The sequence below is a fragment of the Suricata suricatta genome, chromosome 5, assembly GCF_006229205.1.
Source record: "Suricata suricatta isolate VVHF042 chromosome 5, meerkat_22Aug2017_6uvM2_HiC, whole genome shotgun sequence".
NCBI classification, from domain to species: domain Eukaryota; kingdom Metazoa; phylum Chordata; class Mammalia; order Carnivora; family Herpestidae; genus Suricata; species Suricata suricatta.
This window is the reverse complement of record NC_043704.1, coordinates 112,957,354-112,983,669: the sequence shown is the minus strand read 5'-3', so window position 1 is coordinate 112,983,669 and position 26,316 is coordinate 112,957,354. Positions and strand designations below refer to the sequence as shown.

Below are 26,316 nucleotides of genomic sequence, written 5' to 3'. Positions count from 1 at the left end.
CTCTCTCTCTCTCTCTCCTCCCTCTACCCCCCACCCCCGCTCATTTGCACTCTCTCTCAAAACAAACTTAAAAAAATAAATAAAATAAAATATGTAGAGCTGATTTAAATTTTTTTAACTCTATGTCAAAATTTATGTGATAAAAAAAAGCAGTGATCTGAGGGAAATTTATAGCCTTAAACATGACTATTGATGGAAAAAAATTGAAAGCCTCAATATCAATGAATTAATTGTCCATCTTAAGAGATCAGAAAAGGAACAGCAGGATAAAACTAAAGAAAACACAAGATAAGAGATAAATGAAAACAAAGAATGGAGATTAACAAAGCTAAAATGCCAAAATACGGCTATTTGGAAAAACAAAATTTTTTAAACTTCAAAATTGATCAAGATAAAGACACAAATGATTTTATAAATAAAAAGAGGCAATTATTATAGGGGAAAACAGTAGTTAAAACGATTTTAAAAGACTTCTACTTCTAAACAAGATGGAAAATCAGGAACCAGATAGACTCATCTGCCAAAAACAACTAAAAACACTAAAAAAAAAAACAAAACAAAACCAAAAGCAAAAATATATGGAACAGTAGTTTTTAGATATTGGTCATAACACAACACTTGATAGCAAATGATGCCAGAGAGGAGGGAAATTTGAGGGGAGCCCCACAATCACCCCATCAGCTTACTGCCTGGGAGAGTTTTCAGACTTCAACTTAGTAAGAATCTGTAGTATTTTATAGCACACTGCTAGTGGGAATGAAAATTAGTGCAACCACTTTGTTAAAGAATTTGGCATCATATTCTATAGCTGAAGATTTACATAGCCCGTAGCCTAGCAATTCATTCCCCTCTAGCATATATATATCATTAGAAACTCTAGCACATGTAGGACAGGACAGATGTAAAAGACTGTTCATACCAGCACTGTTCACAATAGCAAAAATCTGAAAACATCACAAATATTTATTCAAAGGAAAACTGTATGAATGAACCATGCTATGTATACATAGCTGTCAAAACTAATTAACTACACAGGGACTTGTTGGCATAAGGATAACTCCTAACAATAAGATATTAATGTGGAAAAATTAAGTCCCTAAAAAATAAGTTGAGCATGATGCTCTTTCTGGAAAGTTAAAAATAACTAAAATAAAGGCTACATTAAAATAAGTAAAAATACAATGAATTTATCTATATAAATAGGAAAGCAACTTCCACTTCGGGGAGCATAGATGTATTTTGCCCTATTCTTTTAAGTATAACTAATAACACTGTGTATAATTTATAAGACAAACATCATCCTGTACGTTACACCCCATAACTGACTTATTTTATAACTGTTAGTTTGTACTTCTGACCCCCTTCACCTATTTCACCCACCCAGGATGTGCCTGGATGATTGGTGATCCCAGCCAACAAAACACCAGTGGCCTCCACCTGCTGGTACTTAGAGGTTGCCACAGATTTTTCTCTTCACCACTGCATCATACCTACTTACATGAGCCGTCACCAAAAGAAGAAATATCTTCTTCAGGAAACCAAGAGATATTTCACACAGTATAGTTCCAGCTGCAGTTTCGTCATTCAGCTCATCCAGTCGCTAAACACAGGAAGCCAGGATTGTACCCAAATGGGGAGACAGCGGTAGAAGTTAAGGATGAAGCTCCGGTTCAGGGGCTTCCTCAGGCTTGTCCTGCCTCCAAAGAACTTAAAAACTGACATGACAACTGAAAACATAGCTGCTCCCGTTTATCAGGAAAATAGCAGTCAGCATGCCTATCCCTCACGTCCAGGTTATGGAGGTTTTCCAAAATCTGTACCTCTGTATAAAACGTCCCATGTCTTTGTATTCCTGGCAACTGACCTCTTTGAAATGGAGAGATAATCTGCAGATGTCAGGGTCTATTACAACAGCTGCCCCAGAGACACCTCTGAAACATTTCTGGTGGGCAGTGGTGGATGAATGCGATTAACAACTTGGTGGAGGCTGCCAAGAGGTGTAGACATGAAGCAACTGTGGTTTACAGGGCCGTCTCCCTTCTGTACCACTGGAAACACAATCAGACGGAACCGTTGAGAACGGTTTGCAAGTCTGTCCACAATCTGTGGGCCGCGGGGCAGGGAAGCGGATCTTCACTTCCGCAGGATGGATGGGGCTGGGGCCTCGCACGCAGCTGCCGGACAGGTCCCACGGAGGCAGCGGACACAGACGGCAGAGGCCACCGCAGAGACCGCCACCCAGGTCCTGGTCTGCATGGGCCCGCCGTGCTTCCTCCCGCCAAGCAGCACAGCCGCATCTGCTGGGGCAGGAAAAAAGCAGGACCGAGGCTTCTGTCACAAGCAGCCGAACTCCACACCTCCCGCCACGGACCGCCTGCGCACCACGTGGCTGGATCCGCGGGAAGCTCTTCCGGAGCAAAGGTCCTGCTTGGAGCCGCACTCTGGTAACAGGAACCAGCTGGGGCCGCTTTTCCTGTTAAACCACATCATGCAGGGGCGCCCGGGGAGAGCTGCCCCCGTGTGAAATTGCTTTTCAAGCGCACAGACAGCACCACTTTTCATGGTTCTTCCTTGAGTTGACACCTGGGGACCTCATGCCACCGCTGCCTCACAGCCTGGTGCAGGAACTCTGCTACTTCTCTCGCCAGGAGGATGTTGGAGTCCCAGAGAGCCTGGTCGTCCATCTCAAAAATTCTCATATTCTAGCAGGTGTGAGGTGCTATCTCTGTGTGGCTTTCATTTGCATTTCCTTGATGATGAGTGAAATTGAGCATCTTTTCGTGTTTCTGTTGGTCACCTGTATGCCTTCTTTGGAGAAATGTTTGTTCATGTCTTCTGCCCATCTATTCATTGGATTACTTGTTTTTTGGATGTTGAGTTGTAAAGGTTCTTTATATATTTGGATAGTAACCCTTTATCAGATATGTCATTTGCAAATATCCTCTCCCATTCAGTGGTTCCTTTCGTTTTCTTGCTTGTTTCCTGTGCTGTGCAGAAGCTTTTTATTTTCATGTCCCAATAGTTTAATTTTGCTTTTGTTTCCCTGGGCTCAGGAAACATATCCAGAAAGATGTTGCTAAATCCAGTGTCTGAGAGATTACTGCCTGTGACTCTCCTCTAAGATTTTTATGGTTTCATGTCTTACGTTTAGGTCCTTAATCCATTTAGAGTTTATTTTTGTATATATAAGAAAGTGGTATGTTAAGTACACTGGAATTAAAACTTAAATAAAAATAAAAATAAATAAATAAATAATAAGATATATAAATAAGTAAGTAGTTCTTCATAGACTGAAACTTAAGAAAAAAAATTCTCACCATGGCAGTTTAAGTGCAGGTTGCTGAGGTCAGCTTACATAGCAAGGTGTACACACCATGGTAACGATAGCCAAGAATACCATATTGCATATTTCAAAGTTGCCAAGACAATAGATCTTAAAAGTCCTCAAAAGAAAAAAACTGTCACCAACTATGTATGGGGACAGATGTTCACTAGTCTTATTGTGATCATTTCACAATATACATAGACTCATGTTGTATACCTGAATTAATATAAAATTACATACCTCAAATTTATAAATAAATTTAAAAACAACAAATATCAGAAGACCTGAAAAGTGGAGAGCCATCTAGGGATGCTGGAACCCACTGAAGGATATGCTGGTGAGGTTTCTTTTATATACACCAGATGTAAAGCTGAAGAAGCCAGCAACATAGAAACACCCATGGACACAGAGGGGGAAAAAAGCCCCAACAAAAACCTACTCTCCCTAGTCAAAGAACCAGGAAAGAGATAGCCTAGCAAGCAAAGAACCTGTAGGCAAAAACTGCTGTATTCGTGTGAAAACCTGCCCCATGCGCACTCCAATACGGGCTCTGTGGGCGAACCCGCAGTGATGAAGACAGTCTGTGCTCCCAAGGAGTAGTCGCTTCAGCCCGGAGAGAAGGCTGGCAAGCTGGGGGACACCTGTCCCCTCCCCTCTAGGGACCCGCCCACCCTTGCCAGCATGGTGGAGCGCTCACACAAGCTGAGGCGTCCGCTGGCCTGGGCTTCCTTTGGAACCTTGGGACCAGATCATTCTCCCCACTGAACACACTCTCACAAGTGTCCTGGTCATAATTCCCCGGTCCGCCCTGTAATTTATACCCACCAGTGTAAAGGTGGGCCTCCCCGTCGCTCCGACTCCCCTTCCTTTGTTTGCCCTCCCCTCCCACTGAAGCCTATCCTTACTTAACATTCTTCATCGTTGCCTAGAATTTCCCTGCACCTCCTCATGTTGACAGAAAATAGCTTTCTCTCACCAACCCAGTTTTCCACCAAACTATCCCGAGTCAAGGCTGTCTCAGTCCTTGTTCCACAGGGATGGCAGAAAGGTGTCTTCCCCTGGTATCCTTGCTTCTTGAACCCATGCCTTCCCCACATGGCCAGGGGGTCAAACACCCCACAGCTCAGTTTAAATACACCCTTCTGCCAGAGCCCGAGGGAAAGCACTAGGCTTGCCATAGGCCATTTTTGAGCCCTCAATAAATATTAACTTTTTTCCTTCCTTGTTCCTGATCCTCCCAGTTTGAATTAATTACTCCTTCCACAAAAAAAAAAAAAAAACAAAAAACAAAACAGCAGCCCAATCCATGCCAGCAAAGACTGAGTGAACAGACTAGACTTCTAACCCCACCCCCCTCCACCACCACCACTGCATCAGGAACTTCAAACCACCAACAGGGGTGATGTGAAAGACAGTAGAGTAAGGAGCCAGGACTTTGATCTCCACCATACAGTCATTAGATCCTCCATGGGTCCAATGGACACAGGTGGGGAACCTAGATTTCCCCTTCAATCTGACAATAACAAGGTGCTCTTCCTTTCCACTGTGGCAGTATGAGAGGAGGCCTTGGGAAGATTCAGGACCTTCATCACCACCCAGCAGTAACAAGGCTACAGAGAGACCACACAAGGAGCGGCAGTGAGGTATCCATGCCCCTTTCTGCCAAGAAAGTATCACTGATGGCCTAGTAAGGAGCCAGAAGTCCCAGTCCTGCCCAGCAGTAACTAAAAACCCCACCCCTGGGTGTCAACAAAGGCCAGGTAAAGAACCTGGACTTCTATACCTACCTGGTAGTAATGAGGCAGGGCCCTCCCTTACTCTGCCACAGAGGTGTGAGAGGAAGCCAAATAGAATAGAAGGTTTAATTAAATAAAATCCAGCATCTCATAACATAATACCCAACATGTCCAGGTTTTATTTGAAAAATCACTTATCAGACCAAAAATCATAAAGATCTAAAGCTGAATTTAAAAAATAGTTGTTTGAGGGGCACCTGGGTGGCTTAGTCAGTTAAGCATCCTTGCTCAGGTCATGATCTCGTGGTTCGCAAGTTCAACCCTCATGTCGGACTCTGTGATGACACCTTACAGCCTGGAGCCTACTTTAGATTTTGTGTTTCCCTCTTTCTCTGCCCCCTTCTCATGTTCTATCTCACTCTCTCTAAAAAATAAATAAACATTTTTTTAAAAAGGTAGTTATTTGAAAAGACAGAATGATAGTAATGTTAGCATTATCTGATAAAGATTTTAAAGCAGCCATGATATAAAATACATGTTCACAATTATAAGAACATTTGAAACAAATGAAAAAATAAAAAGTCTCAGTAAAAAGAAAAAAAAACACATAGTATCAGGAAAGAAGGTAAAAGTAAGAACTCAAAAAAATTTTTTTAATTAAATAAAAACCTCACTGGATTGGATCAATAACAGAATGGATGGACAAACAAGAAGTAGACTAAAATAAGTAGAAATTAACCAATCTAAACAATAGGAATGTTTTCTATTAGTCTACTTTTTGTTTGTCTATCCATTCTGTTATTGATCCAATCCAGTGAGGTTTTTATTTAATTAAAAAATCTGACCAAAAATATTAATAGAATTTTAGATATCAATTCTACAAAATCTCTTCTAACAAGAAGGCATAAAATAGAAAGGAAAAGGATACTTTTCAATTCATTTATGAAGCCAGTATAAGCCTGATAACAAAACACAGAGAGTACTAAAATAGGCCAATCTCCCTGAAGAACAGAGATGCAAAAATCCTTAAATTACTTTAATAAAATCTTTAATATAAAAATAAAATATCTGCAACTAGAATTGAACAGTGTATAAAAAGAATTTTATGCTATGACCAAATGGACCCTTACAAATTCCCAGGAGAAAAACCCCAGGATTTTATCAATAGATGCAGAAAAGATACTTGACAAAATTCAATACTCATTTATTTAAAAAAAAAACTCTCAGCAACGTGGATGGAACTGGAGGGTATCATGCTAAGTGACAGAAGTCAAGCAGAGAAAGACATATCATAGGTTTTCACTCATATGTGGATCTTGAGAAACTTAACAGAAGACCATGGGGGAGGGGAAGGGGGAAAAATGTTACAGAGAGGGAGGGAGGCAAACTATAAGAGACTCTTAAATACTGAGAACAAACTGAGGGCTGATGGGGATGGGAAAAGGAAAGGGGGGTGATGGGCATTGAGGAGGGCACTTTTGGGATGAGCACTGGGTGTGGTATAGAAACCAATTTGGCAATAAATTATATTTTTAAAAAACCAAAAAAAAGCAAGAATAAAGAACCTAATAAAGAACATCTTTAAAAAATATTTTTTAAAACATTCCAACAGCTAATATTATATTTATAGTGAAAGACTGATGCCTTCCCCTGAAGATTAGGAATAAGATAAGGGTATCTACTTTCACCACTTTTATTCCATGTACTACTAGAATGTCTAGCCAGTGCAATAATGCAAGAAAGTGAAATGAAGGCATACAGATCAGAAAGGAGGGTATAAAAGTGTCCCTAGTGCAGAGAACTGATTGTCTACATAGAAGATCCCAAGGTGCTTGCTTCAGCAGCACATATACTAAAGTTGGAAAGAAGATCCCAAGGAATTTCAAAAAAACCCTCCTAAGACTAATAAGTGAATTCAGTAAGGTTGCAGGATACAAGATAAACAGAAATATCAATTATATTTCTATACACTAGCAATAAATACATGTGGACACCAAAATTAAAAGTATATCATTAAAAATTGCACAAAAAATAGGTGTAAACCAAACACCACATGTACAGGATTTGTACTACAAACTATAAAACATTAATAAAGATTTAAATAAAAGAAGAGCCGCAGCACCATTCATGGATTAATAGATTCAACATAGGAAAGCTGTCCGTTCCCCCCAAATTGATACAAGGGTTTAACACAACTTCTACCAAAATCCCTGCAAGATGTTTTATAGATGTAGACAAAGTTATTCTAGAGTTTATATGGAAAGGCAAGGGAGCAATAAAAATTCACCAAGTGCACTCCTGGGCATTTATCCCAGAGAAGTGAAGATTTATGTTTAAAAAAAATGTTCACAAATATTCATAGCAACTTTATTTGTATAGGTCAAAACTGAAACAATCCAGTTATCATGTGTTGGGTAAATGGCTAAATAATGGCAGTACCATACCATGGAATACCACTGGACAATTAAAATGAATGAACTATTGGTACGTGCAGCAGTCTGGATGAGTTTCCAGAGAATTATGCCGAGAGGAAAAAAAAAAAAAAGATCCCAAAATGAAGCACATCCATTTGTAAAACATGCTTGAAATGACAAAACTGTAGAAGTAGGGAACAATCCAGAAGTTACTAGGGCTAAGGAGGATTGAGGGCCAAAGAGAGGCTGGTGTGACTACAGCATAGCTGATCCTTTTTTGAGATGGAAATATTTTTTGTTTGTTTATTTATTTATTTGGAGAGAAACAGAGAAGGAGAGAGGGAGGGAGAGCACGCGCAAGTAAGAGAGAATCCCATGGAGGCTCCGGACTGTCAACACAGAGCAGGACACAGGGCTCCCTCTCACCACTGTGAGACCTTGACCTGAGCTGAAGTCAAGGGTCGGACAGACAGTTAACAGATTGAGCTATGCAAGCGCTATGCAGGCACCCCTCATGATGGAAATATTTTAGATCTTGAATGTATCAATGTTAGCATTCTGGTTACAGTGTTGGACTATAGTTTCTCAAGATGTGGCCACTGGGGGAATTTGGGTAAAGGGCACACAGGATCTCTCTGTGTTATTACTTTTGTTTTTTAAATTTTTTAATGTTTATTTATTTTTGAGAGACAGAGTGTGAGCAGGGGAGGGGCAGAGAGAGAGGGAGACACAGAATCTGAAGCAGGCTCCAAGCTCTGAGCTGTCCATTCAGAACCCCACATGGGGCTTGAACTCACAAGCTGTGAGATCATGACCTGAGCCAAAGTTGGCCACTTAGCCAACTGACTCACCCCGGCAACCCAGGGTCACTCTGTGTTATTACTTAAAGGGTGTGTGAATCTCAAATTATCTCAGGATAATGGCTGATTTGGGGGGGAGGGGGTTTACAGAAAGGAAAACAATGAAATGAGCAGTACGTTTCAGAATGGTAATCTTGTGTAGAGAGTCAGGGGAGAGAGGAAGGGAAGACCATTTAGTTAATTGTAGGATTTTATCAAGGTCCTTGCTCATATTTAGGGTGATGAGTTTGCAGGGTTTATCACGTGATCAATGATAACTAAGTAAATAATTAAAAGCAAAAGTTAAAAAATGAAACACGATAGTTTTAAATTCTGTCTCAGAGTTTTATATTCTCAATAAAATGTGATATCTGGACAATGCTATAAATTCTCCTAACTCATTTATTTTCTTCTCAGGTTCAGAAAAAGGCTGCATTCCCTGAACTCCTTGTGGCCAGGTGGGACTATGTGGCTGAGTTCTGGCTGATGGCATTGGCCACAGGTGACATGTACCACATTCAGAACTGGCTGCTGAATGTCCTTCACAGTCTGTCCTCATATTTTTCCTCCATCCCTATGGCTATGGTAGCAGAACCATACAATGAAGCCTGGTCCATGAGGACACTGCTTGGAGAACCACCCAGGAGAGCCTCCTGACCAGGAATATCTGCATTGGATACTGCAGGAGCTAGAAAGAAACCCAGGCAGGCTTAAGCCACTGTGATTTGCATGTTTATTTGTAATTACACTACCGTCAAGCCTACTCTGACTAATACTTGTGCTTAAAATGAGCCCCGATACATGATGAGAACTCACAGCAATGAAAACTAGCACCGGCTCTTCATCGCCAAAACCTGGAGAAATGGCCACCATGTGTAAAGCCCTTAGAATTGGACTGAGAGATATAATTGGTGATCCATGAATGTGTTGGCACTGGATTGCAGAAAACCTGACGGCTGAAAAGAAGGTGGAAAGATGCTTCGCCCCTCCCCACTGTCTGCCCTGGCTCAGAAATGCAAGGACACTGCCAACCAATGGAGCCACCACTCCTCCACTACAGTGAAGCTTCCAACAAATGCTGCCTCCCTCCTCTTCCACTTCTAGCCCATCCTGTAAGTAAAAGGACATTATAGGGTATTTAAAACTCCCTTGTGACCTTCTCAACTTCTCCATTCTTCCTTATTCATCTTCTCTGAATATGGTGTCGATCATTTCTGTCTATATTTTTATACTTCTACTATGTGTATGTTTGTCCCAAGGTAATATATAATAGCATGGGATATTTTTTAATGTTTATTTATTTTTGAGAGAGAGAGAGAGAGAGAGAGAGAGAGAGAGCGCATAAGCATAAGCATAAGCATGAGCATGAGCATGGGAGGGGCAGAGAGAGGGAGACAGAGAATCTGAAGCAGGCTCCAGGCTCTGAGCTGTCAGCACAGAGCTCGATGGGGGACTTGAACTCATGAACCATGAGATCATGACCTGAGCGGAAGTCAGAGGTTTAACCAAATGAGCCACCCAGGTGACCCTAACGTGGGCTATTTTTAAAGATTTACTTCAACACTAGTCTAAACTATGAATCCTTCTGCAACCTGCATTTTCATTTAGTACCATGTTTTCTATATTTATTCAAATTGATACAACAGTTTGTTCATGTTAACTGCTACATACATTCAATATTCCATAATTTTTGTCCATACCTCTATTATGTCGTATATATATTTTGGCTATTAGAAGTTATACCCCAAGGAGCATTTTTGTGTGTCTCATTATGCATATTTGTAGCATTCTCTCAGGCATCTATGTAGGAGTATAGAAATCTGTGACTATACTAGATGTAGTCCTATTACTGCCACTGTAGTGTAGCAGTTTATGCTACCATCAGCAGGGTATGGATTTATATTTCCCCTCATACTCAATAACACTTAATATTTTCAGACTTCCAATGAGTGTGAAATGCCCATTTTGAGTAATCTCATTTTTAAATCTTCCGTTTCCTGATTATCAGTGAACTTGAGCATTTTTTCATATGCTTATTGGCCACTGAGGTTGTAAGTCTGTTCATCACTTGTTCATATCTCATGTCCATTTTCCAGCTATGCTTTCTTTTTTCTTACTGATTTATAGAAATTTTCTGCATGGGGCACTTGGGTGCCTCAGTTGGTTGAGTGTCTGACTTCAGCTCGTGTTGTAGTTTCTCAGTTGGTGAGTTTGAGCCCTGCATCAGGCTCTCTGCTGTCAGCATGGAGCCCACTTCAGATCCTCTGTGCCCCGTCTCTCTCTCTCTCAAAACTAAATAACATTTTTTAAATTCTGAATATTCAAAGTATTAATTGTCACTCAGTTATATGCTTTGAAAATAATTTCTGATGGTCTATGGCTTTTCTGTTCACCTCACTTATGAAAAACCATTGTGTATTTTTTTTCTATATGAAGTTCTTAGTAGAAGACATGGGAAACTGCTGGATTGGGAAGACTAGATATGACTTCTCTTTTTTGAATCCCAGAGATTAGCAATTTCTGAAGATCACATAATAATTAAAATTGCCAATCCAGTGTGTTTCATTTAAGAAACTTTAAATGGGGGTAAGATAGCAGAGAAATAGGGAATTCCATACTTTCTGCCTGCATCTTCTCAAACAAAGCGCTAAAGCCAAGGGACTGAACTGCAAGAGTCTGGGAAGAAAAGAAACGTATCCACTAAGAAAACAGCCTCATAGGTGCGTGATTGAGAACTGGGGAAGATAAAAATGGGCTGGGATACAGAGGCACGGAGGGGAGGGAGCCCCCTCTGTGGAGAGACAAAAGTAAGAGAAAGAGCAGCTCGGGAATCTTAGAAAGGTCCTGGGAGAAGAGAAAAAACATGGCCCAGGATGGAGAGGGATTGTCTCATCTCATCTCTAACCACAGGACTTTTGGAGAGAGATCCTATCTCTAACTGCAGAGCTTTTATAGGGCTGGGTGCCCCAGTCCCAGAAATTCCCTCCAGGGTAGATAGTACAGAAAGGATCACAGTCGCAGTTGGCATCAGGAGGAACCATCCCCTACTCGATCCCCCACTTGGAAGTGCCTCGGATTGCAGGATCGCAGGATTACATTTCGGGAGGTATCATTAATGTGTATGGAGTAAGATCTGAAAACAAGGCTGGGTGCAGAACATAGAACACAACCCACCTTGGCCACACGCTAGGCACAGTGATATCAGACCCGAAAGAGTGCTTTGCCTGGTTCGAGAAGGGACTGGGGGATCGCCATTTTTCTCCCCACAACCACCAAGATGGGGCCTCAGGGAGCGGCCCACGGGACCCACAGTGGAGGCGAGACCTGCCTACACCAAACCACGCCGATCTGCACTGGGTAGCTGCTTTGTTACCAGAGCCTGGATACGGAAACAGCCCCTCTCCCAAGATCAGCACTGGCACATTGCCGTGATTAACTCTAGATCAATTCTTGCTATTCAGATATATTCCCCTTTATCTCATTCTTATCCCTCCCCTCCTCTGGACCGGTATTCTGGCTATAGATTTGCTTAAATAGGCATATATAATCCATTCTCTTGATGCATGTTCTATCTCCATCATTACCTTCCTTTCTCTCTCTCTGAAATAATCAGACCATATAGTTTCTCTGGGTAACATTATCTTCGTTTTTGGGGGTTTTTTTTGTTTTATTTTTCTCCTCACCTCCTACCATATTCTCTTTTTTCTCTGTCTGAATTAAGCCTTTTAGTCCCTCTGCCTGGTCAATGATCAATCTCTCTTTCTCCCCACCCCTGTCATTTCTCTCATTGTACATGCTCTTCTATCAGCACTGCCTCCACCCTGCTCTTTGTAGCTGCAATTTCTGGTTTTATGCTTTTAGACTGTCCTTTGTCTTTTGTTGTTTTTGTATTTTGTTTCCTTTTTTATTTTTTCTTTCCTTTTGCTTGTTTGTTTGATTTGTTTGTGCATTTGCATGCTCTTACTCCCTGTTTGTCTGTTTTCCTTTCCAGGGCTGCCTCAAGAAACAAGCCAAAGTACACATGGTGGAGAGTCCCAAATATCACTGCAAGTAGGGAAATGAACTAACTAAAGTCTCAACTAGAGAGACTGAGGGACACCATTAAAAGAACCCTTCCTGAATGAACAGGCCCTGGAAAATCAATGAGCCTCCTTTAATATAGCAGTATGTGCAGGTGCAGAGCACATAACAAGCTTTAAAAACTTAAAAGAGATTGAAAGCTAGCCAAAATGATGAAACAGAAGAACTCTCCTCTAAAGAAATTCCAGGAAGAAGTGACAGCTAAAGAATTGGTTAAAGCAGGTATAAGCAACATAACTGACCAAGAAATTAGAACAATAGTCATAAAATTAATTACTGGACTTGAGAAAGGCATGAAAGACACCAGAAATGCTATTACTACAAAGCTTATGGAATTTAAAAATAGTTTGATGAATTAAAAAATGCTATAAATGAGGAGCATAACTAAATGGAGGTGGCCAATGCACAGATTGAAGAGGCAGAGAGGAGAATAGGTGAATTAGAAGACACAATTAATAGAAGAAGAGGAAGCCAAGAAAGAGAGAGATAAATTGATCCACGTGCATGAAAGGAGAAATTGAGAATTAAGTGATGCAATCGAACAGAACAATATGCATATCATAGGAATTCCAGAAGAAGATGAGAGAGAGAAACAAGCTGAAGGGGTACTTAAACAAATTATAGTGGAGAACTTCCCCAATCTGAGGAAGGAAACAGACATTGAAATCCAAGAAGGCCAGAGAACTCCCCTCAGACGTAACTTGAATCAATCTTCTGCACGACATATCTTAGTGAAACTGGCAAAATATAAGGATAAACAGAGAATTCTGAAAGCAACTAGGGATAAAAGGGCCCTAACATACAAAGGGAGACATATCAGGGTGGTTGCAGACTTATCTACTAAAACTTGGCAGGCCAGAAAGGAATGGCAGGAAATCTTCAATGTGATGAACAGAAAAAAACATGGAGCCAAGAATCCTTTATCCTGCAAGCCTGTCATTCAGAATAGAAGGAGAGATAAAGGTTTTCCCAAACAAACAAAAATTGAAGGAATTCATCACCACTAAATCAGCCCTACAAGAAATCTTAAGGGGGACTCTATGAGAGAAATGTTGCAAGGAACACAAGGTACGAGAGACACCACTACAAGCATGAATCCTACAGAGAACACAATGACACTAAACCCATATTTTTCAATAATAACACTGAATGTAAATGGACTAAATGCTCCAATTAAAAAACATAGGATATCAGAATGGATTAAAAAAAAAAAACAAGATCCATCTATTTTCTGTCTACAAGAGACCCATTTTAGACCTGAGGACACCTTCAGATTGAAGATGGGGGGATGGAGAAATATCTATCATGCTACTGGAAGTCAAAAGAGGCAGTAACAAGAGATGAAGAAGGCCATTATATAATAGTTACAGGATCGCTCCATAAGGAAGAGCTAACAATTATAAATGTCCACCCACCAAATTCAGGAGCACCCAAATACTTAAAACAATCACAAACATAAACAATCTTATTGGTAAGAATGTGCTAATTGCAGGGGACTTTAATACTCCACTTACAGCAATGGATAGATCAACTAGACAGAAAATCACTAAAGAAATGATGAACTTGAATGACACATTGGACCAGATGGATCTGACAGATATATTTAGAACTCTACATCCTGAGGCTATGGAATTCACTTTCTTCTTGAGTGTGTATGGTACATTCTCCAAGACAGATCACATACTGGGTCATAAAGCAGCCCTCAATAAATATAAAAGAATTGAGATCATACCATACACACTTTCAGATCACAATGCTATGAAACTTGAAATCAATCACAGGAAAAAGTCTGGAAAACCTCCAAAAACATGGAGATTAAAGAACACCCTACTAAAGAATGAGTAGGCCAACAAGGCAATTAATTGAGAAGAAATTAAAAGATATATGGAAACAAATGAAAATGAAAATACAGCAATCCAAACTCTTTGGGATGCAGCAAAGGCAGTCCTAAGAGGAAATTACATTGCACTCCAAGCCTATTCCAAGAAACTAGAAAAGGTGCACATACAAAATCTAACAGCGCACCTAAAGGAACTAAAAGCAGACCAGCACAAACACCCCAAAAACCAGAAGAAGAAAAGAAATTATAAAGATTAGGGCAGAAATAAACAATATAGAATTTTTAAAAAGAACAGTTGAACAGATCAATGAAACCAAGAGTTGATTTTATTACAAAATGAACAAAATTGATAAACCTCTGGCCAGGCTTCTCAAAAAGAAAAGAGAGAACATCCAAATAGACAAAACCACGAATGAAAATGGATTTATTACAACCAATCCCTCAGAAACACAAGCAATTATCAGGGAAATCTATGAAAAATTCTATGCCAACAGACTGGACAACCTAGAAGAAATGGACAAATTTGTAAATACACACACTACCAAAATTCAAATTGGAGGAAATAGAAAATATGAACAGACACATCACCAGTAAAGAAATCAAATCAGTTATCAAAGATCTCCCAACAAGTAAGAGCCCTGGGATGGCTTCCCTGGGAAATTCTACTGGACATTTAAATCAGAGCTAATACCCATTCTTCTCAAGCTGTTCCAAAAAAATAGAAATAGAAGGAAAACTTCCAGACTCATCTATGAAGCCAGCATCACTTTGAGCCCCAAACCAGACAGAGACCCAGCAAAAAGAGAGAACTACAAGCCAAGATCCTTGATGAATATGGATGCAAAAATCCTCAACAAGGTACTAGCAAATCAAATTCAACAGCATATAAAAAGAATTATCCACCATGATCAGGTGGGATTAATTCCTGGATTACAGGGCTGGTTCAATATTCACAAGTCGATCAGTGTGATACATCACATTAACAAAAGAAAAGATAAAAACCATGTGATCCCGTCGATAGATGCAGAAAAAGCATTTGACAAAATACAGCATCCTTTCTTAAAAAAGACCCTTGAGAAAGTCAAGATAGAAGGAACTTACTTAAACATCATAAAAGCCATTTATGAGAAGCCCACAGCTAATATCTTCAATGGGGAAAAACTGAGAGCTTTCCCCCTGAGATCAGGAACACAACAGGGATGTCCACCCTCACCACTGTTGTTTAACGTAGTGCTGGAAGTCCTAGCATCAACAATCAGACAACAAAAGGAAATAAAAGGCATCAGAATTGGCAAAGATGAAGTCAAACTTTCACTTTTCGCAGATGACATGATACTCTACATGGAAAACCCAACAGACTACACCAAAGTCTACTAGAACTCATTCATGAATTCAGCAGAGTCGCAGGGTACAAAATCAATGTACAGGAATCAGTTGCATTTTTATACAATCGAAAGAGAAATCAAGAAACTAATCCCATTCACAATTACACACACAAAAAAAAAAACATAAAATACTAGGAATAAACCTAACAAAGGTGAAAAGATCTGTATAATGAAAACTATAGAAAACTTATGAAGAAAATTGAAGAAGACACAAAGAAATGAAAAAAAACATTCCATACGCATGGATCAGAAGAATAAATGTTGTTAAAATGTCAATACTACTACTACTAAAATGTCAAAACAATCTACATATTCAATGTAATCTCAATCAAAATTGCACCAGCATTCTTCTCAAAGCTAGATCAAGCAATCCTAAAATTTGTATGGAACCACAAATGATCCCAAATAGTCAAAGTAATATTGAAGAAGAAAGCTAAAATGGGAGGCATCACAATCCCAGACTTTAGCCTCTACTAGAAAGGTGGAGTCATCAAGACAGTATGGTATTGGCACAAAAACAGACGCATAAATCAATAGAATACAACAGAGAACCCAGAATTGGACCAACCAATGTATAGGCAATTAATCTTTGAAAAAGCAGGAAAGAGTATCCAATGAAAAAAGACACCTCTTTAGCAGATGATACTGGGAGAAGTGGACAGCAACATGCAGAAGAATGAAATTAGACCACTTTCTTACACCATACACAAAAATAAACTCAAAATGGATGAAGGACCTGAATGTGAGACAGGAAACCATCAACACCCTAGAGGAGAAAGCAGAAAACAGCCTCCTTGACCTCAACTGTGGCAATTCTTACACAACACATCTCTAAACGCAAGGGAATCATGAAAAAAATGAACTATTGGGACCTCATCAAGATAAAAATCTTCTGCACAGAAAAGGAAATATTCAACAAAACTAATAGGCAACTGACAGAATGGGAAAAGATAGTTGCAAATAACGTATTGGAGAAAGGGCTAGTATCCAAAATCTATAAGGAACTCACCAAACTCCACACCCGAAAAACAAATAATTCAGTGAAGAAATGGGCAAAAGACATGAACAGACACTTCTACAAAGAGGATATCCAGATGGCCAACAGACACATGAAATGATGCTCAACATCACTCATCATCAGGGAAATACAAATCAAAACCTCACTGAGATACCACTTCATGCCAATCAGAGTGGCTAAAATGAACAAATAAGGAAACTATAGATGCTCGGGAGGATGTGGAGAAACGTGCACCCTCTTACACTGTTGGTGGAAATGTAAACTGGTGTAGCCGCTCTGGAAAACAGTGTGGAGGTTCCTCAAAAAATTAACTAATAGGACTCCCCTATGACCCAGCAATAGCACTGCTAGGAATTTACCTAAGGGATACAGAAGCGCTGATGCATAAGGGCACATGCACCCCAATGTTCATAGCAGCACTTTCAACAATAGCCAAGTCATGGAAAGAGCCTAAATGTCCATCAACTGATGAATGGATCAAGAAGATGTGGTTTGTATACACAATGGAATAGTACATGGCAATGAGAAAGAATGAAATCTGGCCATTTGTAGCAAAGTGGATGGACCTCGAGAGTGTTATGCTAAGTGAAATAAGTCAGGCAGAGAAGGACAGATACCATATGTTTTCACTCATATGTAGAACAGGAGAAACTTAACAGGACCATGTGGGAGGGGAAGGGGGAAAAATAGTTAAGGAGAGGAAGAGAGACAAACCATAGGAGACTCTTAAATACTGAGAACAAACTGAGGGTTGATGGGGTGAGGGAGAGGGGGAAAAGGGTAATGGGGATGAAGAAGGGCACTTGTGGGGAAGAGCACTGGGTGTCATATGGAAACCTTTTAATGGAGGAAAGAGTTAAGATACTTAAATTCCTCTGAGATGCCATAGACTCTGATATTGCACTCCATAGATCAGAATTATTTTTTTCTGAGCCAAGTGCATTTTTTATTGCAAAATAGAGTAAAATAAATTTCCTTTAATTCTTTGCTGTTCGAAGAATGTGTATATTGTATTAGAGTTTTTCAGAGAAACAGAACCAGTAGAATGTGTGCATATATGGAGAGAGAGATTTATTTTAAGGAATTGGCTCTTTAATTATTGAGTCTTGCAAGTCCAAAATCTCTAGGGTAGCCTGCAGGCTGAATACCCAGGGAAGAAATAATGCTGTAATTTGATTTGTGTTCAAAAGTAAAATTCATCTGCTGGCAAAATTCCTTCTTCTTCAGAGAAATCAGTTTTTTTCTTAAGACCTTCAACTTATTGGGTGAGGCCCACCAAATTCATGGAAAGTCATCTTCTATACTCAAAGTCTACCTATTTGAATGTTGATCTCATCCAAAAAAAATACCTTTACAGAATCCGTAAGTGTTTAGCCAACCATTCAAGTACCATTATCTGGCCAAATTGACACATAAAATTAACCATCACAGGTATTCCAAATGAATTTCATAAAATAAATGAAACTAGGCATTTCAGGAAACACTTTCCGCAAGGAAAAAGAAACGTGACAATATTACAGGATAAATACTTTTTTTTTTTAAGAGAGAAAGAACAGGGGAGAGGGAGAGAGATAGAGAGAGAGAGAATCTTAAGGCAGCACAGAGTCCAACACAGGGCTCAATCCCACACCTCTAAGATCATGACCTGAACCAAAATCAGTCAGATACTCAACTGACTGAGCCACCCAGGTACCTCAGGATAAATTCTACACTATAGGCTGGTCATGAAAAATTAGCTTTTGTGAGTTAGCGTGTTTTTGAACATTCTAGATTAAATACAGAAAGGGAGAAACTGATGAAATTTCATATTGTTCTACAGTCTCCACATAGAGTTAGGGTTCCTGAGTTTCCAGGGATAGGAGAATTGCCTTTTCACTATTTTCACTATTTCTAATTTTGCTAAGAGGTTAGTGAGGGCATTCATACCAATATTTTTCCCAATAAGTTTTTTCGATTTGAACTAAATTCTTTTTTATCTGAATCTCAACTCAAAAATGTTGGTTATGTAAAAATGCTGTAAAGATTTTTTATTAAGTTGAACATAGAATACCTTTCTTATTCTAGTTTTTCAGGAACTGAATGACTGTTGGACACAAAGCTAAGATCCACCATCTCATATAAACTTGGAATCATAGTTTTATTGAAGTTTGGCAATTATAGCTGGGCTATTTTATTGCCATAACATTCTCCATATATTTCTTCTTTAAAAGGAAATTGCTTGAAAAAAGGAATCCAGTGACTCCCTCTTTTCCTGCCAATTGTCTAATTGACTGTAACTAGGCTCTACGGGCTGTCTGTATGCATCATATGCCAAGTTTTCAGACAACAAGCACCTATTGTGTGTGTGCTGGTGGAGAGAGATGAGTAACACTTTTCAAGTTTCCCAAGGATGAGAAGGCTCGGCTTTCCCCCTCTGTTTTGCTCTGTATTGGTAACTAGCAGACATCCTTATGTACTTGCAGGTAACTGCCCAAGCTAAGAGCCTCCCGCTTTCTTGGCTCTTTGCCCCCTGGAAGACACCCCATAAACAGAATTTTTCACAATGACCACCTTGAACTTTGTGTGCAGCTCTTGCTAATTGACTTTGGACTGGGTTTTGTTTGGGGTTTTTTTTTTCCCTCTCTTTCTCTAGTCTTTTAGTTTTGAGTTTCTTTTAATATTTCTTTATTATTTTTAATTTATTTTCTAAATCTTTAAGCTTTTCTACTTTTATATTCTGAACTTTTATATCAAGCTTCAAGTTAAAGCCAACAGCTGCGTTTCGTAAGCTCCAATAGACTCCTCGGAGGGTGCTCCTCAACAGCAAACATTCCTTCTATACTAGCGTAGATGCCTGCAGCTTTCATTATTTACAGTACCATTTTCTAGTTTTACCTCCTTTCATCTCCACATATCAGGGCAAGAGCTGAGGCAGGCACTAGTCTGGATGAGTTACATTTATTACATCAGTCCAATATCCAGTTTTGCCCCTCACTTCGTCAGAACTGCTTCCTTCCTGGCCCAAGTCAGTTCCAGGGAGATGATAGGGTTATCATCACCCTCTCAAGCCACTTTTTGTGATGATTTTACAATTTTTATTCACTCAACACACCCAAGAATTAATCGTGTATAGGGAAATGAATGATACATGCATAAACTTAATCCACGTGCTGACTCAAGTGACCCCTCTCTCTTTTCTTCCAATTTTGCTGGAATCCTTTCCTGATGTTTTGGGGGTGACTTCTATTCCTTCAACGTACGTGGGAGGAATTAGAGCAAATGTCACTCACCAAATCATTGGGCATCGCCTCTTGACTTAATGCCTTTCACAATTATATGAATCCCAAACCCCAAGGTTCTGCCTGGAGCCAAAAACATGCCACATCTACATGACACAAAGGAGCTTAACCTTGAAGCGCATCATACCAAATGGAACCCCATTCCTTGCCAAAAGCTTTGCGGGCATCTGTCACAACATTTTTCTCCCTGCAAGCCAGCAGCAGCGTTCACACTGGTTTCTAACATTGGAGTCTCTTCCCTCCATCGTCTTCAGACCTGGCTCCAAATGCATCAGCTGGGTTTTCTCCCCCTGCCCCGCACACCTCACTTTCTTTCCATGATGAGCTTCCCTGTTACACCCTACAACAACTATTGTTCCCACTGCTAAGAAACTCCTTTAACATACACAGAATTGGCATGTATCATTTCAGGGCTATTTCTCAACTCAGTGTTCTGCTCATTAACACCATACAATGTCAACTATTTTAGTTTGTAATTGAGGTTTCTTAAGTAATACATGTACATAATATTTATTTTAAAAGTTCAAAAGGGCATAGAGTGAAAAGGACATTTTCTTCTCATACCAGCCTTCATCGTGAGCTCCCCTTCCCAAGATAACTACTAAAAATAGTTTGGTGTGTTTTCCAAGACACGCTCCTTTATATATACAGAGAGATAGCAATCCAGTTTATGGAGAACTATCGAACTATGGAGTTTAAATTGTGAGAGCCTTACTTTTTTTTTAGCACTACAGATTCAACTGAGCTCTGAAGAATCTCCTTTCTTGTCCTACGTGAGCTCTTTGGCAGATCCTGGAACTTTCTTGCTTTCTTGCTTTCAGTTAAATTTCATTTTAATTTGTTTAAAATTCCTATCTCATATCCACTTTATATCTCCTCTCCTCTCCTCTCCTCTCCTCTCCTCTCCTCTCCTCTCCTCTCCTTTCCTCTCCTCAGTGAGAACACTGCCTCAGAGGGCTTGGAGTTGGGAAGGGGCTCTTTCATTGTGTGGAGGAAGAAGGAGAGCATCTTGTTCCTTTTCTGGACTGGGCATTCGGGATGGGTGTGGGGAGGACTAGAAGCAGAGACCTTCCTACATCACTGGCAGCCTATCGATCTTTGGGAGGCTCGTCTAGTCTTTCTCTGGCTCCATCTGCTTCCACCTGCTACTGGGAGCTTCTGCTGGTGCAGAGGTGTCTCCAGAGGTGGGATGATTTTCTTGGGGCCAGCTGCACCACACCTTCCCCTGTTGTTGAGAGCCACCTCAGAAAGTGGCATCTGTGTCTCCTTTCAGCTTTTTTCATTAAAAAAAAAAACCTATGCCCCTATTATGAGCTGAACTGTGTCCCCCAAAATTCATTTACTGAAGTACAAAATTCTAATACCTCAGAATGTGACTGGAGATAGGGCCTTAAAAGAGAGATTAAGTTAAAATGAAGCTGTCAGGATGCACCTTAATCCAGTCCGAGTGGTGTCCCCTTAAGAAAAAGAAATTTAGACACACACAGAGATGTCGGGGCTGCACACACACAGGAAAGATCATGTGAGGATACAGCAAGAAGGCAGCCATCCACAAGCTAAGGAGAGAGGCCTCGGAAGAAACCAAAGTTGCTAACACCTTGATCTTGGATTTCTAGCCTCCATAACTAGAACTATGAGAAAATAAGTTCATGTTGTTTAAGCCCCCCAATCTGTGGCATTTTGTGAAGGCAGCCCCAGAAAATGAACACAGTCTCCAAATCCTATGCACCCACTTGGACCAGAGGCTGTCTGGACACCTCACGACCTGTATCTCAGCTCTCTGCTTCATGCCCTACCACATGGAGATCCAGTACTCTGTAAGTTCATCTTCATTTTTCCAAAAGACATGGAGACCTGCAGGCGGGCTGCTCACTTCCTCTTCCCATGCAAACTACCCGCATCGCTTCTTACTGCTCTGCAAAGGCCCCTGCACGCCTCCTGGCAGAAACCTCCACATAAGAAAGTTTATATGGGTTCACATGGCCTCCAAACCACCTCAGCTCCTGTTAGGCTCTTCCAAGAAGTAAACTCACTTTCTGCGATAACAGCCCAGTGAGCTTCCACACGGAATTGCATCCAGCCAGGGGAGAAAATGTCAGCCACCCTCAGCGCCTTCTTACAACAGACCGCATCATGATGAATAGGGCTTCTGGAGCCCCTTCATATCTTGGGAGAAAGAACCTTAACCCCTGGATTTATTCCTGAATCTTTTTACGTAAATTATGTGGGAACAGAAGTGACGGTTGAGGTGACAGTACTAATTGAGCACCTCTTGGGAAGCCCAAAGGGAAGTGTCTGGTCATAATTGTTGGCAGCTCTCTTCAGCATGTGGGAAATGAACACCTCTTTGTTCTCAACACTGAACCTTATTCATCAATTTGAGAGAAATAGGAAAAGGACAACACCACATACATGTACATATTACATGTTTTTACTCAGAGGTGTAGTTTGTTTTGACTATAACTGATCTGGTCTTCAACATCGGCTCCCAACTTCTGAGGGGTGGTGGAACATGAATCAACTTAAACCCAGCTGGTTTGACACTATCCAATCCCTTCAATATCCCCCTTCAGAAAATATCCAGTCTCTTGGGAGAATTGCCTAGTCTTTGCTACAAAAAATCTATGTTGGATGACTTCAATGTTTATTTTGCTTTGTGTACATTAAATGTGTCATAGAATAAATTCCTAGAAGTAGAATTGCTGGATTTCAAAAATATTAAATAAATATTTAAAAAATATTTGTAGGAACACCTAGATGGCTTGCTCAGTCAGTTGAACATTTGACTTCAGCTCAGGTAATGGCCTCACAGTTTGTGGATTTGAGCCCCACATCAGGCTCTGTGAGGACAGCTCAGAGCCTAGAGCCTGTTTCAGAATCTGTGTCTCCCTCTCTCTCTGCCCCTTCCCTGCTTGTTCTCTCTCTCTCTTTCTCAAAAATAAACATTAAAATTTTTTAAATATATATTTATAAATCTTACCAGTTGTCAGGCACTGTCAATAAATAAAACAAATAACTAATTTCTCCCTTGTAGACCTTATATTCTCACAGAAAAGAAAAAACAGACAAAATCACAATAAATAAGTTAGTACTATAATATGCTAGAAGACATTAATAGCTACAAAAATAGGTAAAGAAGAGCAGGAGGGGATGGGACCAGGAGGTTGCAGTTGTAGGTCAGGAAAGGCCTCATTGAGAAGGTGCTATTTCAGCGAAGACCTGGAGGAGGTGAGGAATTTGGCCTTGTGTGTATGTAGGAAAGAGTATTTGAGGCAGAAGGAACATGCCATGCAAAGGCTCTAGAATGGAAAGATCACTGACATGTTCGAGAAAAAACAAATAGGTCAGTGTGACTGGAGCAAAGGAAACAAGAAGGACAAATAAGAGATAAGATTAAAGAGATTCTAGGGCCACGTTACGTAAGGCTGTTTAGCCCCTTATGGGAGTTTTTGGCTTTTCCTCTTAATGAAATGGGATGCCAACAGAGCAATTTGAACAAGTCGTGTAACATGATCTGGCTTCTGTTTTAAAACACTTGCTCTGAATGTGTGCTAAGAACAGAGTTCAGGGACACCTGGGTGGCTCAGTTGGTTGAGTGTCTGACTTCAGCTCAGGTCCTGATCTCATGGTTTATGGGTTTGAGCTCCATGGGCTTTGCGCTGACAGTTCAGAGCCTGCTTCTGATTCTGTCTCCCTCTCTCTCTCTGCCCCCACCCCCCGCCTCAAAAATAAACATAAAAAAATAAAAAAGAATACAGGGAGCAAGAGTGGAAGCAGGAGGCTATTGCACTCCAGATAAGAGATGTGGTGGCTCAGATATGGATGGCAGTAGTGGAGGTGCTAAAATGTGGTCAGAGTTTAGCTATATTTTGACTGTTGTGACAGAAGTTGCCAAACTGCCCATCCAAATGTTTGTAGCAATTTATCTCCCCACCAACAAAGGAGACTTCCTGTTTCCCCACACCCTGGCCAATGCAAGACATTAATAAACTCCTGAGGTTTTGCCACACTGGTAAGTAAAAAAGCAGCAGGTCTTTTTTTTTTTTTTTAATTTGTGTTTTTCCATTTGCGAGCAAGGATAAATATTTAATATTTTTCACATTTATATTTTTTCTTTTTACCTGTTCATGCCCTTTGCCTGTTTTTCTAGTGGGTTTGTAATCTTATACATTGATTTGTCACAACTCTTTCTATATTAAGGAAATTAGCTTTTAGTTTTATCTGTCATCCTTTCTCAGTTTGTCATTTTCCTTGGCTTTTTCTATAATGTTTTTTCCAATGTGGATATTCTTAATTTTTATATACCTAAGGTATATAAAATTACTGAAAATTACTGATAATTTATTTTAAAATAACTCCTCCAGGAAAGCATTTCTTGTCCACCAATACTCCCTTTCCTAAAGTCTCTCTAAGTACATTCCAAAAGAATGATCCCTGTGGTCAAAGCTCTAGAAATAACTGTAACCCTACTATCTTCCTTACCATATCTCTAAGCATAGTAAGAAAAATCTTTCAGTAAAAAAATGTATTTACACAGGTACCTGGGTGGCTCAGTCAGTTAAGTGTCCAGCTTTGGCTCAGATCATGATCCTGCAGTTTGTGGGTTCATGCCCCACGTGCCCCTAGAGCCTGCTTTGGATTCTGTGTTTCCCTCTCTCACTCCCCCTCCCCCATGCTTGCTCTCTCTCTCTTTTAAAAATAAACAAACATTTAAAAAAAAAAAAGAAGAAATGTATTTACTTTGCTAACCCTATGTTTTCCAAACTTACAGAATAACAAACCACAGCCATCACCCCAAGTTCCTTGTATTCCTTATTAAATCCCACGGAACTGGTTTTACTTAGGATACGTATTAGGGGCAGCTGGGTGGCTCAGTCGGTTAAGCATTGGACTCTTGATTTTGGCTCAGGTCATGATCTCATCACGGTGCTGAGTTTGAGCCCTGTATTGGGCTCTGAGCTTGAGGGCATTGAGGGCATGTAGAGCTTATTTGGGTCTTTCTGTCTCCCTATCTCTTCCCCTCCCTTCTCTCTGTCTCAAAAATAAGTAAACAAACATTTTTTTTAAAGAACATGATTTTAAAGATGCTACATTAAACGTTCTAAAATCTATACCAGCCAAGAGCAGTGATCCTGGATTGCATTGTTTTGCCTACTCTTTTTGCCCTGCCTGCCCCATTCAGCCACCCACCCCAACCCTGTGACCCGTGAAAGTGCAGGGCCTACAGCGCATGTATGGTGTACCAGCCCTACTCCTGGTTTTATCTGACCACTCTAAAGCCTCTCACTTTCCTTCTGCCCCACTCTCCATATCCATTTACTTTATTTTATTTATATCATTATGTTGCATTTATACATGCATTATACTTAAATCCTTTCTGGAATAAAGCAGTCAATAAGTGAAGGTAAAGAAAGAAAATCCCATCTATGTAGCAGAAATATTGGGGCTGGCATGTAAAGTGCTGGGGATATAAAGATAAGTCCCTTAAAAGGAGGAACCTGCCATGTGAGTCTGAAGTTTGGAGAAGAGTGAAAGGATTCCTGACTACAGCAGCATATCAAGGCTCAGGAAATGCAGGGTCCTCAGTAGCGATTGCCCCCTCCCATCTTCATCTGTCACAAGGTGGGTGGGGGTTAGGGGAGCCCACCAGAAGGCATGCTGGGAACCTCAGCTGTGGGTCAGCAGAAAACAGGAGAAAATTGAAATTGGAAGAGAAAAGGGTTCTGGGAATCTGTCCAAATTGGAGTGGTCTTCAGCGAGGTCTAGCAAGGTACCATATGAGAGTGCCCAGCAGAGATCTAATCGAGTGGCACAGTAAAGGCATTGGGACATCCACTCTCTGGTGGTGCATGGCCAGAGCCGGTTAAGTAGGACTACAGACAGAGGCACAGGTTTCAGGGAAAAGAGACCAACCCAGGAGACACAGAAGAGTAGAGTGATTAACAGCAGGAACACTGGTGCCACATTGCCTGGGTTCAAATCCTAGTTCAGCCACTGGCTGGCTATGTGGCCAAAGGAAAATTATTTGTCTTCTCTGGGCCTTAGTTTCCTCATCCTTTAAAAAGGGGCGGGGGGCTTAACAGCAAAAGACTCAAGCATAGTGACGTAAAGTAAGGACTAAGGGGAAGAACCCAGCAAGAAGTAATTGAGGCTCAGATGAAAGCAAATGGAAGTCCAGTCCGGAAACCGGAAGAATGCAAATACCCCTCCTTTGTTTTTGGTTTGCTTGTTTTGGAATGATCAGCAAGTTGGGAGGAAGGTCCTAAGTTTAAGCACAGCAGGATACAACCAATTTAGACTAATCATTTCAATTCAGTTACAGGCCTAGGACCAAAGGAGCAAAAATAAACCATTCAAATATCAACTCAGCATCAGGGCCACTACTTTCTGAGATGGCACCT

General features: G+C 40.5%; 1 pseudogene; it reads left to right on the top strand.

Annotated features, from left to right (window-relative positions):
- Positions 1-1,395: 1,395 nt before the first annotated feature.
- On the top strand, positions 1,396-2,448 carry LOC115291247 (annotated as a pseudogene).
- The last annotated feature ends 23,868 nt before the right edge of the window (positions 2,449-26,316 follow it).